Below are 20669 nucleotides of genomic sequence, written 5' to 3'. Positions count from 1 at the left end.
AAATAACAGGGTGCACCTTCCTTCTGATGATATCTTAAATGGAAGGCCCCATCTGCTTGAGTTGGTGATAGCTCTGGCAGATGTAAAAGATCAAAGAGCACCTACTGAACAAAGTAGGGGAAGTTCTTCATTGACATGGGCAAAATTTCCCCTAGTAGCATGAATACCACCTTCAGTCTCCCCTGAAAAGTGGCTACTAGTCTAGTGGGACTAATCTGGTCAATAAATAAATAAACAAAGAATGTATAATGGAAATGTAAGGACCAGGGAATTTAAAGCTGATGACCAGGTGTTAATTTGGGTCTATATTAAAATCTCGAAGTCTGACAATATCGAATACGATATTGTCGACATGAGAATACTGAAAGAACACTACATTGAACGTTTAAATGGAAAATCTCCGTAGGGGAAGATTTCCATTTACTTCAATGTAGTGCATTCTCGGAGTTGGTATATTTAAATAGGGGTGTGTGAGGGGGTGCAGGGGGGCTTGCCCCTGCCTACAAACTATTTTTTTATTTTTTTTTTAATTTAGTATTTTTTTTGGTTTCGATGGTTTAAGACTTCGATCACTAAAGTTCGATCTTTAGTGATTCGAAGTTTTAAACCTTTGAGATTATAATATAGACCCATTAATTTTACTCCAGTTAACAGAAAACTTTTTGTTTTTTGGATGAATGGCATGGTCCATTTGAAAAAATATAGAAAACACAAAAGGTACTCAGTTAGGTAGACCAAAAAGATAAGATCAGAACAGATATGCCATATCAGTGATCTGAAACCACAAAAAGAAATACAAACTTCAGTAGTTAATCATTAGAGCATAGTGAATTTGATAAAGAAAGAAAACTGACCTTTATGCCTGTGGCTCTGACAGATGATACACCATCACATCCACAAAAATAAGAAATAAAAGAATTTATGTTAAGGAACAAGGAAATGTTTTCAGAATGGCCTGGTGAAACAAATCTGATGTGGCACCATACTGAGACTAGCAAAGGAGAGATGGTTAACTTAAAACTTTATCAGATACTTGGATTAACTAATGAGTCCAAAAGTGAGTGGAAAAGCCCTTTAATATTAGTTCCACAACCTGAAGAAATAATTAGATAATGATTTCAGGAAGGTGAATAGCATTGCAAAATTTCAAAGTTAACTCTATGCGTATAGTTGATAAACTAATAGAATGGTTGTGGAAGGCAATATTCTTAATGGCATTAGTGCTGACTTAAGGTTACTGGAAAATCTCCGTAACAACTGAGATTAAGGATAAGACAATCCTCTCAACAACAGAGGGATTATTATAGTAGAAAATCATTCATTTTAGGCTACATAGTTCCTTAGCAGCACTCCAAAGATTAATCGACAAAGTCTTGAAACCCCACACTGACTATGCTGCTGTTTACGTACATGATGTTATCATGAACTCTGAGGACTGAGACTCACATCGAGATAAGATACACCAGACTCCCTGAAATAAGACAGATTAACTGTGAATGTCTCCATTATGGAGGTTAAATACCTCAGGTAGTCATATGGAATAAATTGTCAATCGACCAAATGGAAAGACAGAAGCAGCGAGAAATTGGCCTATTTCAGACACTAAGAAAAATGTGAAGGTGCTTTGGTGGTTAACAGGGTATTATTGGAAATTTGTACCCCAATTTGTAAAGATAACCTGTTTTCTCACAGACTTGACCAAGGAGAATTAGCCTCTCAAAGTAAAGTACACAGTGGGAAGCAGATAATTATTTTAAGCAGATTAAGGAAAACAAAAGTTATGCACTCACCATTGTCCTCTGTCTTTCTCAACTGTTGGGTTATCCACCCACATGGCAGGTTCAAGCTGGCAACTTTAATACATAGATGTGTCTCCATTGCTAAAGTTCCTCCCCTGTCCCATAATGTTATGTGTTCCTTCTGTTCCTCAGATCATGTTTCCCCCATCAGATACCATGGCACTGAGGAGGCGTGGAGAATGAATTTGGGTTTAGGTGTACAAGGTCTATCCAGGACCAGTTTGGAAGGGGGTTGGTGGAAGTATTGTTGAGATGGACATAATGGGACAATAAGGATCCATCATTATGGTAAGTACATAATGTTTGTCACCTATATTGTCCTTTCTGTCCTTCTTGACTGTTGGGACAGAATCCACAGCTACTATCTTCCTGGGTAGTATCATGACAGGATACCCTGAGGATGGTAGAACAGAAGAAACTCTGCATCTTAATATGATGGCAAGTGTATAATTTTGATGAAGGTAAGCATAGCTGACCACAGAGCTGGACTGGCTGATCTACCACCCATTGCCAATCCCTGAGCTAGAGCCACTAACTCTAAGTCCATTCTCTGACGTAGCACTTCTCAGCTTGCTTCAACGTCCCAAGGAATTCCAGGTCAGATGTTGTGCACTCACTACTCAACTTAAGCTGCAAAAAATCCTTTCTGCTTTAAATTATCACACATGAAGTACTGAAACAAGTTCAGTCCTGACTGCAAAAAACAGTATTTCCACACTGTTATTCAGAAGTGCTGGCACAGAAATGAATGCACTAACCACAGATCTGCATCTGCCAATACAACCCCCCAACACCTTACACCCAGGGCAGCTTCTCCCCTTTATCCACCCAGCTATGCTTCTGGTTGATCATGCTGATGCAGCAGAAATGTTATCTATAGAACAGTTCTAGAAAAAGCCTGTGAAAGGGAGACTGATCTTATGGGATGTGCCTTTGGCTCTCAGATGTTTGTTATATAGGCAATAAAGGAAGGCCATACAATATAACAGCCATCTGGAGAGAGATAGTCACTTTGTAGACTTTTTTTTCTACTCTTGTTGAGGCAAATGACTAAACAATTGTTTGCATTTATATAGGAGATTTATTCTGTAAAGTTAGAAGGTGTCTGTGAACATCCAAAGTGTGTAGCATATATTCTCCTTTGTGTGGTTGGAAAGGAAAGTGGTAGATGAATTGTTTGGTTCATGGTCTTAGGAACAAAAGAAAGATTTAGCCTTAGAAGCATTCTGTCTTTATGGAAAACCAGATATGGAGGTTTGCAAGATAAAAAGTGAAGTTCAGGTATTTATCCTGCTGACGTGATAGCTACTAGGATAATGTTTTCTATGAGAGGCTCTTTATTGTAAAGTTAGAAGCAGATTTCAATGGAGGCTGAGGCAGAGTCTGTGGTAAAAAAGTAAGGTTCTATGGGGGAGTGAGGTCTTTGATGGTGGGGTCTTAAGGGGAAAATAATCCCCAGGATTCATGAAGCTTGCGCCAGGCGCAGGCGTAGCGTAGGCATTCTAATGCTAAATATGGCTGCCGAGCTATTCCACGTGCACTACCAGCGTACGCCAGAGTGCAGTTCTCGGCGCATGTATGCTAATCACCCCATGCGCAGTAGTGCAGCATGCAAATGAAGGTACATACCGATTCATGAAGTGGTGCAGGCATAGCGTAAGCATACAGAAATGTAAACCAAAAAGGGTTTACATTTTTTCATACAGAACATTGGAGCCATGAAAGCGGACCAAACTTACGTATTACAAAGTTAACATATGCCAATGGCTAAATATACAGCCAATGGCATAAAAAAACATGCACAACACATAAAAAATAACATTTAATGTCATGGCCACACTAACACAAAGTACAACTGCAGTGCATGTGTGCGCAAATGGGAACACAAGGAAAATATATATATAGATGTCATAAAACTGCAATGTAACACAAATCATGATTTTGCCATAATAGTCAATGGTATGCATGCTACACCACACCCAAGGTGCAAGGGTTGCTAAGGGTCTGTGACAGTGTTTGGTGCGGTAACTATGAATTAGTAGTCAATGCTATGCAAATGAGGCAAGTAATACTTAATCGCAAATGCCTTGCCGGCGTCAGGCTGTACCACACAGCGTAGCAGTATAATACCGAGGAGTGGCCTGGAGATATACATGACATCAGGAGAGGGTTGTGCCACCGTAGCTGTAAGCACATTGGAGCATTGCTAATCTGGGTTTCCCATTGCTAAACAAAGCCGCAAGATAGGGGTGTGGATGTAGCCATAGCTTTGCTTAGCTGAGAGCACACAAGGTGACCGAAAGCGCATGTGTACGCAGATGACAACGAGCTCGAAACCCGGTAAACGGCTGTGAGCGGCACGCATCACAGCTGAAACAGGAAGGTTATGGGAAGGCAATAAGGAAATGCTGCAGCAGGGTAATCGGAGTACAACTGAGTAATTAACACCTATTAACTCACAGTGGGCCATTGACGGCAGCTAACAAGGCTGCTAACAGCAACCTGCAGAACAGGAAAAGGGAGGTGCCGGATTGCAAAGAAAAGAGAACTGTCACAGCAGAGCAAAGCAAACCTGCAGTAGATCGGCTATAGAACACATTTTGCAACACAATCCTGGGTTGGGAAAGTACAAAACAAGAAAGCAGGCTGCTGGATGCATGCCTGACAATGGGAGGGGAATCGTTATGAAAAGTGAAGGCAAGGGCAAGAGGTGATCCACGGCAGCCAAGTGTAATTCAACACCAAAGGCCCCACAATAGCAGTACCTGCAGTAAAACCCATAAGTAAGATACGCTGCAGCTCGGATTGTACATACACACCCTATGACATCATCAGCTTCCAAATCAAAATAGTATAAAGTGTGAAGGCACCTCACACACACTTGTGTATTCCCAAACACTGCACCATCGGTGTAAACAGATGGGGAACTTTTAAAATGTACATGTTGGGATCTGCCATAGCTTTGATTCATCAGCATGTGTCGGAGACTGAAGGAGGTGTGAAGGGTGATGCTGACAACCACCTCAGACACTGGAGGAGGAGAAGAGTGTTCAGACCAAGGATAACCTACCAGGGGCTAGATGATCTGGAGATAGTTGAGCATAGAGGGTGGACAGGGTCATCATACAGCAAATCGTTGAGCTGTGCCAACCACACCTCAGAGCCAGAAACAACAGAGGGGAACCCGTCCCAGTGGACACGAAGGTATGTGTAAGCTTGAGAATCCTAGCCACATGTACCTTTCAAAGGCCAACTGGAGATATCATGGGGATCTCACAGGCATCAGCATCCAGGGTACTCCACCAGTTCCTGGATGCCATGTTACCACATGCCAATGAGCATATATATTTCCCCCCAACTCAGGAGGAATTGGCCAGCAATATGCACCTCTTCCACCATGTGGCAGACTACCCGGAGGTACTGAGTGCAATAGACTGCATGCACATACACATCAAGTCACCACACGGTGAGCATGGTAGGCGCTACATAAACCACAAGGGATACCACTCCATCAACTGCCAGGTTGTGTGCAATGTCCAGGGCATTATCATGGATGTGTGTGCTGGCAGCCCTGGAAGCTACCATGACTCCCACATCTGGCATGCCTCACAGCTGTACCAGGTATTTGTCAGGGGGGACATCCCATATGGCCACCTTGTGGGGGATGCTGGCTATGCACTGGAGCTGTGGATGATGACTTCCATCAGAAATGCACACACACCCATGCAAGAATGCCATAATGAGACACTCGCACAAACCAGAATCATCATAGAGCGTGTGTTTGGGATGCTGAAATCATGGTTCCATTGCTTGGACATATCTGGTGGAGCCTTGCAGTAATCTCCAGGCACATGTGCCCACATCTTCATAGTATGTGCCATGCTACATAATATGATCCTGCGGAAACAGCTGCAGCAGGGACATAATGGTGAAGGCCCTCACAGCCCACCACAATTGCCAAGGGCATCACAGGCACAGAGGGACTCAGACCATGAACACCCTGTTCCAGCCCCAGTAGGCAGACAGAGGCATGCCCAGTATGCCCATGCCTTGGCAAAAAGGGAATGTATAGCACATACACTGACAGTGTAGGCCCCTACGGACTGACACACTTCTCCACCTGCACACAGTAAACACGGATGGCACACACATGACCACCTGTAAATTGTCATGTATAGGTGGTCTACTGTGTGCATCATACATAGGCAGCCCTCATCTATTGCACACACAACTGCTATTGGCACAAGGTAAGTCAATACCTGAACAGTAAATTAAGCTAACAGCATGTATTGATACTGTATGCATAGGTTCCTAGGTACATGCCTAACTGTCAGAGGTGATTCATAAGCCTAGCCAAACCGTGTCTGCTGTCGCCACCCCATTGATTAACTATCTGTCCCTCTGTGGAGCAGTGCCAATTGCAGGATCCCTGGGGTGTAACCACTGTTTCCCACCCACTCTGCAAGGATTCCCTGGTGTGTTAATGAGGGACTCCATATAATGTAATCAGGGATGTAGTTCCAAAGCATGTGGAGTACCCATGACAGGTATCTGTCACCCCAGCATTCTCCAGTTATGGTTGTGGCAAGGTGTAGCTCATTACAGTGTGTGGCTCACTGTGACATGGATTCCCATAGCTTGACATATTCATTAAGCCTCATTTGGACATACCATTAACAGGCATCATCCATATGTACACCAACTGAGTTACACATCTGTTTGCAGTTTGGAGGAACAGCCATAGTACACTCTACTTACTAAACACTATAACACTTGTACATATCCCAGATGCCTCAGTGGTAAAGCCATTGACTGTGTTTTTCATGGTCCCGGTTCCATGACCTGCAAGGGCTGTTACGTAATTCTGATGTCCCGAATTCTGGATGTTGGATGCAGGTAATTAGAGCACATTTAAGCCCATGTTAGTGAGTTTTTGCCGGTAAGTGCCGGTAAGCGGCGTTTAAACATAACTACATGGATATGCACAACACAGGTCTAACTTTTGCTGAATATCATGCAGATCATGGGAAAAAATGCCCAGAACTGCTGAAATGTGCATTATTTACCTTTGTACTAATAGTGTCTGCTCTGAGGGGTAAAACAACAACTGCCAGGAGTAGAACACACAACCATGTACACAATCTTTGCAATAACCTACCACTAAGCTACCTGAGATGTACCAACAGCAGGTGTGTATTGTGACAGGTTAAAACACAAAAGGGCAGAGTTTGGGAAATAGTATACACCGCCATGTACCCAATGAAAGGTGTTTTTTCTCTCTCTCTCTCTCTATACATATATATATATATATATATATATATATATATATATATATATAGATATATATATATATATATATATATATATATATATATATAATATAGAGAGAAAGGGTGAGAGAGATATATGTCAATATATATGGCTATACATATATATGCAAATATATAGATAGGTTAACAACATCTACACAACCATGGAGGTACATATAAATAGGATACTACCAAATACCGAATGCTTTACATACTGACGTGCGTAATCATGAGGCTTAAAGATTGAAAGACCACAGTACCGGAACACCAGAATCATGAGTACTATTATCACAATGTTAAGGGACATTTAGTTAGTGCTTCTGGTTGAAGGACCAAAATCACCTGCATGCTATACAGGAACCAATTAACAATGGCTTAATGAATCAGTCTGCAATTACCATAGTATTAGTCCACTAAAGGATAGGTCTTCAAATAGGGAAGGAGCCCTCACACACATATTGAATATGTATAAATGCAGTTCCTACACACCTGCATCTGCTATGTACACCAACCTACATCTACCCCACACCCGAAACAATTGCAATACAGACTGTAATAACATCACAAACATCCACTCACTCTATGACATCTGCAGAAGCCTTAACATACCTTGTCAGAGACACACTATAATGGCCCTATGTGAAATCGTTGCTGTTGTACAATGGAACAGACTCCGATGTTATACAGTTTGGTTGCAATAATCCCATATCAAACGGCTGATATAACAGCTAGACTTACATGTAGAACTACATCCTCTAGCCATTACACACAATCCATGGGGGTCATGAAGTTAATATATCTCTGTGTGTCTCCATATAGCTGTTGCAATTCATCACAAACAACACATCCAGGCCATCTTCCTCGAAGTTTGGGCAAAGGGACAACGCCCAAGTGGAGTATTCAATTATACCCCACTGTTGCCATGTCATTGGCTAATGTAGTAGCTGCACAGCTGATGTGCATGCAATCATCTACTCTGGAACACCAATTGGTGGCAGGATACCACATGTTACTGATATCTAAGTATAAAAGGATGGCTTGTCATACATTCAAACCGTATATACATATCAGAAAAACATTACAACGAGGATTGCAACACAAAACTAATAGGATTTATATTATCGTCAACTTGGGTTACTAATAAGGTATGTAGAACACTTAGTATGTCAGTGTATGTAGTACCTGTTCTGTAATAATTAAAGTGTACGCAATGCATATAGTGGGAAAAGGTATTATGTAGTGATGTACTGTTGAGTATAGTAATGCTTGCAGAAATTGTGTGTACTGCTGTAGGCCACAAGGTAAACACCTTATACACCACAAGGGATGCTTTATAAGGACTTTGAACACAATAATTCCACTCCAGCCGCTGTCAGTGGCAGGGTTCATCCAACAAGTACTTGCCATAACAGGGGATAGTATATGTTTATATACTGTAACAGTAGGCATATGTATGGGCGTATAACTGAGAATAACATGTCTAAGGTGGTCTTGCAGTGCAATTATGATTTGCATTGTGGGATATTGTGGCAAAAATGTGACATGTACAGTATTGTAGGTAAATATGTCTAACATTTTACATAGCATTACTGTTATGTTATGCAAACATCAGGTATGTCGATTGGCATGTGCAATACACAATAACAGGATACATCTGACTTGCAGTCACCAGACAGTGTATCAGCATGATAGCTAATTGAAATGGAAGAGCTAGTCAACTATCCATGCACAAAGGACATGTAATAGCTTTATAGGTTCATAGTTAGGTACTATGCTGTCTGGCCAAGGTCATTAGTAAGCCTAGCTACAGTGTTTTGACTTGCAGCACCTCCCTAGGTTTGTGTCCTGTGCCTGTGAACAACAGAGCCATTAGTTTCCTCCACCTCTGTACTGCAGAGCCACTGCAGTGATCCCTGGTATACATGTCTGTTTCCCATCTACCCATCAAGGTATTTCTTGAAGAGTGCAAGTGAGGGTCCCTGCCTGATGTATATAGGAATCATGTTCCAAAGCATGATGAGTGTCCGGGTCAGGAATGTATCCCTCCAGCACGTCCTAGTCATCGTTTCGTTTAGGTACATATCCCAGAGCATGTGTCTCTCAGGGGCTTTTGCTTATGTGGAGCATATCCATCAATACTGTTTTGAACATGGGCCTTGTATGTCCAGCAGAGATCACCTATGAGTATGTGGTATGCAAATGAGTACAGCTGGGGTTTCTGTAGTTGTACTACATACGTCATCCTTCGGAGGTCAGCATCCCTCTTGGTGTGGTAATGTTGTGGTATTTCAAGCCGTTGCTGTTGTCTCATAAGGTACATCCCAAATGGGGTGTTGTACCCTTTAATGTGTTTCATAAGTCATGAGTAGAGAGGCACAATTGCTGCCTTTGTTTTGGCTACAAATCCATTAGAGATTATGGGGGCCACATAGAAGGATATCCACACCACCTTGGCAATATGGTTATCAAAGGAGTGAATGCTATCTACTTGGGTTCTAAGATCCCTTATTACATCTTATGTATGTAGGGGACTACCACCAATGTGATAGTCCACGGGTGATTGGTGTAATCCAAAGGGGATGTCTATGCACCTTGTGGTATGCAGCTTGAGGCCATGTTATTGACACCAGGTATCCGTCCCAGTAACATCCTTATGGAGGGTGTCTGTATCAGCTGGGGAATCAATCCTGGCCCCTAGTTTGCAGTCGTCTGCAAACCTTTTCAGGGTAAGTCCTCCTGTGCTAGCCTGTACCTCAGAGAAGCATATACCAAACATGAGGGGCCCTATGACTGAGCCCTGGGGGACGCCAATTGTAACTGATTTACAGTAGGACCTAGGGTATGCTACCCTTACTGTGTGAGTTCTGTCCATGAGCCACTTTGCATAACATCTCGTGACGTAGGGGTTAATGTGCAGGTGGATATGTATGTTGACAATACCAGAATGGGGAACGGTGTTGAAAGCCTTTGAGAGGTCAAGGTAGGCTGTGTGGACCTCCTTACCCTCATCTACTGCCTTGGAAACTGTCTCAAAGGACTCCACCAGGTTTAGGAGGCATGGTCTCACCCTAACAAATCCAAACTGAGTGGGATCAAAGGTTTGGAGGCCACCAATGTCTCTGTGAATGAGATCCATGATGATGTGCTCCATAGCCTTGCAGAACAGTCTAGTCAGGCGTATAGGGCAAAAGTTCCCCTGGTCCATTGTGGTGCCACCTTTGTGGAGTTTGATAACTGTTGCCGTACACCATTCAGGGGCCACAATGTCTGATGCAAGGCTATTAGTGAATATGGTGCCCAAGTGGGGAGCCAGTTTGTTCTGAACTTCGTGGAAACCACAGCCTGGGATGTTGTACAGTCACATGGATGCTGTGTTCCTGGCTTTAGAGAGTGCAGCTTTGAACTGTGTAGTTGTGATCACAGGGACTCTGCATCGTTCCTGTATAGATATGAGCCCTCTTATGGTGTGAGAGGGGTGTAAAGTTAGCACTGAACCTATCTGCCAGGATGTTGCCAATATCAGTCGGTTCTGTAATGTTCATGCCTTACTGCTGTATGTCAGAGCAGATGTGGGTACCGCCATCGAGAGTAATGACATACCTCTAGAATGCTTTGTGGTAGTCCTTGGAATTAGTCATAGTTATGTTTACGTAGCTAGCTTTAGAGGATGTGATAAGGGATCTCAGATTCTTACTGCGGCTGACCAGGGAGCTCCTCCACTCATGGGATTGTACTCTACTTTGCAACAGTCTCCTCCTTCTTTTTTCAATTATGTCCATGGCAGTGGACCACCAAAGTGGCCTCTGTTTTCTGGTGGGTACTGTCATGGTTCTGTTTGGAATAGCATGATCCATGCAGTCATGTAAGTGCTAATTAAGTGCAGTTGTGTATGATTCAGAGGTTGTAACTGTATTGTCCATCTGCACGGGTGTCATGACGTTTACTACTGCTGTCATAATAAGCCTGAAGTTGGCTTTGTAAAAATATTGTACTGTGTTTTCCGTAAAGGGTGTGGTGCTAGGATGTGGATAACAAGGGTGATTAGCGTATGTTCACATCTGACCAACGAGGAGATAACCCCAGGTGTGGAACACCAGTCACACATGTTGGTAATGACCAGGTCTAGGATATTGTTGGCCCTGGTGGTGGTGTGGATAGGTTGATTCAGGCAATTGGAGGTTATGAATCCCAGAAAGTGTTGGCCTAATGTGTCGGTACATGAGTAGGTATCCCAGTTAACGGTGGGGTAGTGTCAGTCGCACATCAGTAGTGTGGCTGTTTGAACCCTACTTTCTAGTACACCACGAAGTGAGGACCATTAACCATGGGGTATGGTGGGGGATCTGTAGCAAGCTACAATTTGTAAAGCAGTTATGGCCAGAGTTAGTTGCACTTAGATAATCTCTGATGCATTATGCTAAGCAACTAGCCTGGAGGTGTGGATATCCTTAGGAAATATGGACACATCTCCACCGTGGGTGTTCCGGTCCTAGTTACATGACTGAAAGGTGTGGTATGAGTAATAGCCTGGTAGTGCAGGGGTGCCCTCAGGAGCCTAGAATCAGGTCCCAGTCACTGCACAGATATCAAAGTGGTCCATTACAAGGAGTGCCTCAGGTGAGTGCGTTTGTGATGAAGACGTCAAGCATTGAATAGCATTACCCTCAGGTTTTGCTTGCCTGTTCCTGTTATGGTGGTGAATATGTTATTTGAACCGTGCCTAAAACAGGCACTATAGGAGCAGCAAGAGCCTTAGCCATTATCTGGAATCCCAGGGTCAACAGGTGCAGGCCATCTGTGCCAAAGCATCGTGTTCTGTCGACCATGTCATTCAAAGCAGACAGATACTGGATACCCTTGGAATGACACCAGAAGCATAGCCAATTGTTGAAGTAAATCATTTTGTCCTTGTACTGCGTTATCAGTCTGGACGATGGCAGAATGCTACTCAGGGCTAGGGCAATACCTGCCTGGGCTACAAGATCGGAGAGCTATTCCATGTCTATTTACATGTAATCCAGGAAGGTACATCTCAGGGCATTCACACTAACATGGAGAATGACACAGTCATATCATACCTGTTGAGGAGTGACCTGAGTGCATAGGTTATGTTGCGGATACTATTACCCGACAGGCAGCTGACAGTAATTATCTCCTTGTGTAGCCTGGTGAATGGGACATCAGTGTGACCACCTATAGAGTCACCTAAGACTAGTGTGTTGGGTACGTTACGTTGCACTATTGGCTGTGGTTGATGGGCACACTGAGTCTGTGGGCTATAAGTAATTGGTGTTGTGTTGGGGGATGGGGGCTGCCTGTGTTTCTGCTTTGGAGTTCTCTGTTGAGAGTAGTATTGAGAGGCTCGCAAATGTTGTAGTCTTACTATGTGTGGCCTGTGGTGGTGGAGATCTAGTGATACTTTGTGATGAGTGTAGTGTGGTGCAAACGTTTAACATCTCCACATGATTGTCAGGTTCAGTCTGGGTTGGAGAGAGCTTTACCTTCAGCATGACTAGATATGTGCATCTCCCACAGGTTGTAGTGTTGCATGTTAGGAGGGGAGTATTGACTGTGTACACAAGACAATTTCTATATTGTCTCATGATGCCCATATTCATCATATAGACAGGCGAGAACACTGGGAATTGACACTTGGACATGCCTGAATATTTAACTATTTCCCACTAGATAAGTGAGGAAAGTGTGTACAAGTGCTGTTTTACTCTAAGCAAGCGGGAAGTATAAACAGTGTTCACCTGTAGGTAATGAGGAGGATTGAGTGCTATAGTAATTAGTAGTTCATGTAGTGCTTACATGTTCTGAAGAAGTGCTGAGCATGAATAAGCAATACAGATAAGGTGTTGGATAATATAAACACACTGCCCCCTCAACAGGTACACAATCACATATCCATGTACACTACAGAGCCTCTGTAACCATAACTATGATGGTACAAGGTGCACTCAGGCTGCATGGCACCTGTCCACATCCCTGGTTGTATCATACACATATGGCAAAACAGTTTGCTCTACACATACACATCATGTAAAACAAAGCTTCATGTCAGTCTGTGAAAACACTGAATGGTGCACACCAACAATTATCACAGCCTGCAAAGTGGAGACACCACTCATAACAGGCGATACTGCACTACTGCACTGTTGAGTCTGGTCTGAAAGTCCATGAACCTTAATCAACGTATATGTTGTTAGTAGTACAGATGTAGATGACAGTAAGGATGATTTCACACTGCATATCATACCTGTGGCAGGTCATAGGACATCATCACCCATACTGTGTTCCACCTACACTAAGTAAACTAGATGTACATTTGTATGTCACAGGAGTGTTCTGCCAGTGGACTTTTGACAGAACCAACACTACAGAAGGTGTCTGAGTAATATGTGCATATCACACCAGTGCTAGCTACAGTAAAACAGGGTTAATTCATTGTACTCCCCCTCATTGTAGCCCATACCACACAGACAAATAGGAGGCATCTGCCTATGTAAGTATGTGAATGGCAATGACCTAGGAGCAATAGCTGACTCAGTGTTGTGGACAACATACAGAAGAGGCTTTGTGGGTGAAATGTGTGACATATGTGCACAATCTGACAGCTGCATATTGCATTGTCACTGCTAGATTAATAACTCTGTACCCATGAACTACCACCTAGGCAGTGGTCAACATAATGGACACTGTGTATAAGGGATGCTGCTGTGCAGTTTTCCTCCCTGAGCTAGTGACATCACCAAGCCTATTAGGTAGTCATAAGAGGCGACCCTAGTCATGACAGGGTGCCATCCATGAATATAGAGATCATTGTACAGCCATACTCATCACTCAAGTGACCAATATCGGATCACATATTACCTTTAAGGGGTATTGGCCATGTTTGAATGGCCGACACCAGCCTTCACAATCCTCATCTCCACTATGTAGCATGATGCCTACCCTGCATAAAGACATGTCCAACACTGTGATGTTGGACATGCTACATGTACATATCCTAATTTCAAATACATACATCATGGACATCCACGTTCACAGTACAAGGATCGCCACATGCTGGGCAGATCCTTGTGCCATACATGTTACATACTCCTTCCATACTATGCAACCATGTCCAGCAAAGCTGCACATTTCACCTTTGTCAGACATGGTGTGATGACTGCATGGTAGATGTATCATTAGCCGTGTGGATCAGTTATGTGGCACTGTTTCACCTGGCACCCAAAATACGGCTGTCGGCTACAGCTAGGTAACCTTACATCCTAGGCTCAAACATAGCCCAGGGCATACAGACTACTAGATGACCTTGGCTGTACATGCTATAGTTGATAACCATCCCTGCAAATACCATCAAGCTAGCCAGTGTCCCATGTGTATCACATGTGCAACACAGGCGATATGTGCCAAGATGTTGAACTGCTGTACAGTGCCATGTAGATGTATATGGCAAAACACATGCATGTAAAGGCTTCCGTGTGCATGTCTGCATTGTCACAGGTCAGGTCCATTAAGGCAGTGTATGTGTTTATATGTGACATATACACAGCATCAAGGTCAACAGCATTAATGTGGACACATCCAGGCATGTGCTGATAGGTAAGAACACCAGTACAGGCAAACAGACATGCCCACATCAAGACAGCATCCACATGGAGTATGAGCAATGTAATCAGGTGACACACATATATGGTGATAATATCCAATCCCCATTGGGTGTCATATGTGTGTGACACAAACATGTCAATGGTGTCAGTATCATGAAGATTTGCAAAGACAACTATTTATATGTAATAAATGTGATACACATGTATGTGCAGCTGTATCTCTGTGCATCTCTGAGATACTGTGACCTATCTCCATCATTATGTCTTCCAGGTATGCCATGAGCAAGGCTCCCAGCCTATACATGCTTGGAGGATGAGGCCCTTATACCTTACCTCCAAGACAACTATGATGTCCTGTTTAGCCATGTGCCACAGGATGCACAGCAGCGGGATGACCTGTGGCAGGAACTTTGCAAGAGGGTTAATGATGTGGGTGGCCATAACCACACATACCAGCAGGTGTGCAGACACTGCACAAACCTAATCAGATGTGCGAAACAGCGAGCGAATGCAATCACCAGGGAACAAGGTGCAACAGGTGGTGGGCCACCAACCCAGCCCCCTCTCACACGTACCGAGGAACTACTGGCCAACCTGGGGACACCAGCAGAACAGCATCCACAAGCCTTAGCTGACATTGTGGAAGTGGGTGTCTCTCAACCACCGAGTCTGGAGTTGCCTGGTAAGTCACTACTGCACATTTATTTATTTATTTTATTTATTTATTTAGCATTTGTTGACCGGGAAAGTCCGACTAGGTTCCACAGATCCTGTTTTCAGCGGAGGCCCGGGGAGAAATGCTCCAGAAGCATTATATCCCATATGGTTGCATGTGTCACTGTACAATATATAATGTAACATATGCAAGGCATGTATACACACATGCCACATACTATAGTATGCTACTCTGTGTATGCACACATGTGCACACCCAATAATATATCTTATTGTACTGGCAAATGTGTTAACATGCACATTGCACCCTGTAGCTGTCATACAGGTGTGGATAATGATCATACTGCTGTGTCACCCCTATATAGGTACCTCAGGTGTTCCGCTAAGACAGCAGGCCATTGCAGGTGAGACAGTTATAAGTATCAGGCATGTTAATGCACAGATCTATTTGCCATGTGACCAGTTAACACATGTACACATGGTCCGGTCACAATATACAGGTCACATCTGCAATTCATCACAATGGCTACCCATGTGCAATACTTACAAACTAAGTGAAACACCGACATGAAACCTCAGAAACTGTCATTGCTAGATGTGTGGACAGCTGTGCATATAACGGTGGAGGTGTTGTTCAGTGTAGGAACATGTACTACACATCAGAACTACACATGCGGGGTACAAAAACAGTACTACACAGTGAGCTGGAGTATGGGCAGCCCACAGGATTCACCATTGTGGATTATGCCCCTGTTATGAGTGCACACATTGTGATGTGCCATCTGACATGTCCGTGACATGTAATGGGCCTGCTGCAACATTGTCTCACTATCCCATAAAACATACTCCACATACCAAACATACAACCTTTTGTCTGCATAACCCTGTGGACAGTGGAGTATATGACATCTATGGGTGTATGTCATATGGGACAACACAGACATGTGAGATAGATGGCCATCACAACCGTTTGGCCAACACATGTTCACACATGGCCATGGAGGATGGCCAGAGACATGTAGCAACACACAGTAGATGTGATGTGTTTGTGTGTACACCCTGTTGTACATTGGCTACACATGGTCCAACTATAGCCTTTGTTGAATGGTTATATTGCAGATGTGGAACACTGAACATCCTACAGGCCTGTGCACAGCTTGTGGAGGTGTAACATCATTCGACCACATAAAATGTGTTGAACATCATGACTGTGTCACAGCATGACAGTAATCACCTGTATAGCATACACATACATACACAGACAACCACATCAGGCCACAGATGCAGTACATTTCCCTTGCTGCTGTTGGACATCACTGTCAGCCATGCACCTCATGTGTGTGGTACACAAATGTCATGTGGGACATGGTGTATTGACAAGTCTGCCGTGTGTGGACATGGTTGCCAGGCAGCTAAAATATGTTTGCAGATGTGCAGGGGTGTCATCCATATGGCCTTCAGTGACCTGTGTCACACATTCCACATCATGGTTTAGTGTGTATACACCTCTGCAAGGTGGATCACAATCTACAGTATATATGTATTGTGTATGCACACAGTCATGGCTATGCACTGTGTCTATAATTCACACTGTATAGCAATAGAGATGCCTCATGATTCCATGCAATAGCACTGTGTCTGTACTTCACACTGTATAGCAATATAGACATCTCATAATACCCTGCAGTGGTCATGCACATCTGCTAAATGTGCATTTTATCTGTAGGGCGGACAGACAACACTGCAATGTGACACCATTACCCCACTGTATATGTGACAGGACACCATTGTGTTAAACATGTATGCATGTCAATGCACATGTCAGCAGATTACATGTCATACTACATGTTAATGTCAAGGTCATATGCCACACATTAGCCATGTGAACTGTTAACCTGTGCTGGTCCACATGGTGTAACTCAGGGATGCATGCTTACTACCATGATTACATGAAATGCATGACATCTGCTATGACACATGCATGCTCTTGTGTGCAACCCAGGGATGTATGATAACTACCACTATTATTGTCTGAGCTGCAAGCCGTCTGCTGTATCACATGCATATTGCATGCCTTCTGTCAAATAACATGCATGGTGTGTGTGTCTGTCTGTCTGTGTGTGTGTGTCTGCCTGTGTGTGTGTGTGTGTGTGTGTGTGTGTGTGTGTGTGTGTGTGTGTGTGTGTGCCTGTGTGTGTCTGTATTGTAATTCAGAGTCTTTGTTTGCCCTCACAGGTGATGTAGGTGTGTTACCCTCCTGCGGTCCATCTGATGTTAGTGTCCCCACAGACTCGAGGAGTGATGATGAACATATGCTTGAGGCACAGGCAGGGTTGTCAGGGGCTGAATCTGTGCCATTGGTTGCCATTCTACCTATACCCCCCTCATCCCTGCACACAGATCTCATGCCAACACATACCCAATCACCAGTGGCCATAGAGGAAGGACAGTTGGCATGTGGTAGCTTGGAACAGGAAAGTGTGGTGGCTACGGAAGGTGTGTATTCATACCATGGTGTCAGGCAAATGACTGGAGATGGGCCACACAGGCATGCGGTCAGTGCTGCTCATAGGAGGACCTCTGGCCGACATGCCCCTGCAGGACAGAGCGCAGCTGCTGGTGTCACCAGATGCATGTTTTAGGCTGTAATGATGGCACAGGCATGTGCTGAATGGCAGAACAAAGAAGGGCAGAGGCTACAGAGGGTTGCTATCTGTTCTTTAAATGACAACATCCAGGCAATGGCAAATGCTCAACAGCAGATTGCTGAGGTTTTGGACAGACGATCGGGTGACGTGGTTGGAATCCTTGACTGTGGCATGACAATCCGCAAGTGTGAGCTGTCTGTGCTGGAACATCTGATAGGAGTGAGGCATAGGGCACGTGGATGTAGGCCAGCTACGTCACCTGGTGCAGGTCTACGAGAACGATCTACCTCACATGCCCGCTGTCATAGTGACGGTAGCAGCAGCAGTGCAGCTAGTGCTGCACTGTCAACACCATGACACAGCAAGCCATGTGCACATGGCCCTGGATGGTCCCAATGGGGACATGGTTCCAGTTGACATGTGTCATTGGACAGTACCCAATTTGCACCTCTGCCTGGTAGTGCCCGTGCAACCCCTGGCAGGCACAGGTCATGTGGTCATGGCCGGACACTGTGAGCTGTAAATCCTGGTCTGTACAGTCTGGAGATGTCAATAATACCCCTGTGTAGGCCGGACACATGGCAGAACTGTGTGCACACATACACGCATGCACCAGAAACATCTGTAGGTCACCACAACACACAAATGCATAACAACCACACATGGCCAATTAAATCACAGGCCCCAACCCGCACACATGATGTCATCCACTGGTGCAGCCTAGGCCCCTGGCAAACATTATCACCCTGTGCATATGCTGATGCCTGTGCTGCATCCCTGTCATCCACACCATCGATGCAGGGACATGCTCATATGGTCTGATGCACAGGGTGAATAGAATAGGGAGATAAGTGTAGATTACAATTGTTGTGTACTGTTGACATGCAACAGACATGCCATGTAGTACAGGTTTAGAATGCATTGTTTTCTGTTCACAGTATGTGTCTTGGTAACAACAGTAACAGCATGTTGGTCATAATGCCCTGCTTCCCTCCTTTAGGTCTAATTGCATGTGCCACTGAGTGTCAGTGTGTGCAGTTTCCCATGTTTAAATGTGGACTACTCACAGGTATGTATGGCAATACCAGCATGCTATTCATAGCTTCAACCTCACTGTTAGAAAGGCTGACATTCCAAAGATGTCTACACATCTTCTGATCCAGGAGCATAGGAGCTGTGTATTAAGCTACAGTGGCTAGAGATGTGACATCCATACCGAGTGACATCACAGGTGCAGTTACATAGGGTGGGGAGTTTACATAGCAGTCTAGCTGATGACAAGGTTAGAGGCCAGTTGATAGCTTGAGGCCTCACTGTGTAGCAGTAATACACATTCACATTGCAGGATGAGAACACACAACTACACACACACACACACACACACACACACACACACACACACACACACACACAGGTATTCGCACACATGTATTCAGACACACAGTAACACGCCCACACACACGGGGTCAACAACACTGTAACACACACACACACACACACACACACACACACACACACACACACACACACACACACACACACACACACACACACACACTTGATAGTTTTGAGGTGAGGACCCCTGCCTATGTGGTAATCACCATTACAGTACTGTGCACCCACATGATGTGACACAGAGAATACACATGTACAGGTAGTCAGCAATGCCTAAGATCAATGGCATCAACAGGGTAGTATATTGCATCACCTGGAGGGTTTAGGGGTCCTATCTGTTCACTATGTTAACATACATCCTCACTCCATGTACCAGACAGCCATACATACATACACACACACTGTGGAGTCCACAATTGAATGCACCTATGTCATGCACATACAGATAGCTCACATGTGTGTGATACACACCCCACCCCTGCCTATGTCTTGCTTTCCACAATGCAGTATGTACAGATCTCTACAACAGTGTACAGGAGAGTGAGTAACAATTGGGATGTATTCCCCACCATACGTGGCATATATGGGCACACAAGCAAACACACATGGCAGTACTGTGAATCAAACACCTGCTATCTTATGATACATATGACAGACATGCAGCAGTATTGCCCGCATTGCAATGTGTACCGACGCTACCTTTGGCAATTGTGCTGATATATGGACATTGGAGCTCTTAAGTGTTACAGGTGTCAAGTGATTTACAGTCAGTGACATCCTGACCGCTGTGTAGGTTGTATGTGTTCCCCTTCAATTAATAGAAACATAGCTTATTGTTTGCACATGTTATTGTAGGACAGCTTGTGACACACCTGTGAGCTGTCTTCAGTAAACATCCATCTGCAAAGATGGCCCACCACTTAGTTATGTCCACACAGCCGTCCATACCTGATGTACATCTGACCATACTGTCAGTATATCACCATATACAGTTGGCAATGATAGGGCTGCATTTCAACTGCATGTTGTAGTAAGACACATGTCACCTGCAAACATCAGCTACTGCACACACATGGTAGCTGAACGCACACCACTACATGTACCTGTGTGTAGGTCTACATTCCTGTCATTTAGCCATGTTTGTAGGCATTGCAATTGGTGGACATGTGTGATGACATACATGACATATGGACTGTTGTATGATATGATAGTTGTCATGGGTAA

This window comes from Protopterus annectens, chromosome 1.part1 (genome assembly GCF_019279795.1).
Source record: "Protopterus annectens isolate FY-2018-M chromosome 1.part1, PAN1.0, whole genome shotgun sequence".
In the NCBI taxonomy this organism is placed as follows: Eukaryota; Metazoa; Chordata; order Ceratodontiformes; family Protopteridae; genus Protopterus; species Protopterus annectens.
This window is presented reverse-complemented; position numbering follows the sequence as displayed.